This window comes from Diachasma alloeum, unplaced genomic scaffold (genome assembly GCF_001412515.2).
Source record: "Diachasma alloeum isolate Michigan unplaced genomic scaffold, Dall2.0 Dall_scaffold_00183, whole genome shotgun sequence".
NCBI classification, from domain to species: Eukaryota; Metazoa; Arthropoda; class Insecta; order Hymenoptera; family Braconidae; genus Diachasma; species Diachasma alloeum.
The window spans coordinates 1993416-1994954 of record NW_021680349.1 but is presented as its reverse complement, the minus strand read 5'-3'; the positions used below and the strand labels follow the sequence as shown (position 1 = coordinate 1994954).

Here is a 1539-nt window from a genome sequence, read left to right as displayed (position 1 = left end):
ATGCTCGACGTTCGCCTTCGGAGGCTCAGAGTAAAGCTCGGGCGCAGTAGCCGAGTGGAGACCTGGGTACGGCGCCGTCCTCGGGGTCTTATCGGAATGGGTGTACATTACGATACGCTTTCACGCACACGTCTCACCACTCTCCCCTCCCATTTCACCTTCTCCACCTCTCTTTGATACTCGTTCCATTTGACTCGTACATTCTCCCCGACCCCCGGAACAACACAGGGCCGAGAATATCGAGACAAATGACCCTGACAAATGACCTTTATCTTTGAGACACTCTCGACTAATTATGCATTCTGATAAACAGTGTTTATTTATGGTTATTTTGGGCATTTGTGGAATTGATGGAACATTTGTGGATAAGATTTTGGCAGGATGTCGTGGTTGGTTATGGTTTTTGGGAATGAGGTTGAAGGATCTTGCATGCGCACATTTTTTAAATCTTTTCTCTGAAATTTATGGGAATCTTTTTTGGAATTTTTATCAAGTGGAATTGTTGAAACTGAAATTTCAAGGAATTTCTTCATTGAAACTTCACAATTTGATGGAAAAATCAGTGGAAACTGGAATTTCTGTTCAATTATTTTAGGAAGATGAGAATATTTATGAATTTGTCATTGATTTGGTGCTGAATATTAATGTTTTGTTTGAAAATCCAAGCAAGTTGGGAAATTTTAGGGAAGGCGAAACCAACGAACTCAACGAACAAGTAATTTTAATTTTCATTTCGGCGGGGGGGCATCATAGGATATGTACGTCAAATATAAATGTTATGCATTTACTTCAATGAAAATCTTCATTTTTGTCATCATCTTCTTCCCCTCCTGGCATGACAGAGGATTTTAAACCAACAGACTAAACAAACAAAATAATATCAATTTTAATTTTATCAACCTCACACCCCATTGTGTCTTCCCGCATATTTTATCACATCCCAGAAATTAATGGACAGAATTCCCTATAAAATCCCTTTAAGAAGTGAAAAAATTAAAATCTCCATCCACGAGAAAATATCTCCCCCCCATTCTGCATAATAACTGAACAAGAATCTTAATTTCAACACTTTTTCTTATTTCTCGTTCGAATAATTGTCAACTCTCGTCGTTTTCAACTACGAAACTGGAAGCGGGAGAGGTATCATAAGACATGTGCGTCAAACATAAATTTTATGCATTTACTCTTATTAAAAATCTTAATTTTGTTGAATATTTTTGTCAGCTGCTTCCTCTCCTGCCATGAGAAATGACTTTAAACCAATAAACTAAACAAGCAAAATAATATCAATTTTAATTTCATCCTTCTCCCTCCCCATTATTTCTTCCCGCATATTTTATCACATCCCAGAAATTAATGTACAGAATTCCCTATAAAATCCCTTGAAAAAGTGAAAAAATTAAAATCTCGATTCGCGAGAAAATATCTCTCCCCCATTCTCCATAATAACTAAACAAGAATCTTAATTTCAACACTTTTACTTATTTCTCGTTCAAATATTTGTCAACTCGCGTCTTTTTCCACTGCGAAAACGGCGGG

At 36.9% G+C, this 1539-nt stretch overlaps 1 protein-coding gene across 1 annotated transcript in view; it reads right to left on the bottom strand.

The window, feature by feature from the left end:
* Positions 1 to 1539, bottom strand: part of LOC107047922 — a 218519-nt gene that overhangs the window by 110055 nt on the left and 106925 nt on the right. The window lies entirely within an intron of this gene.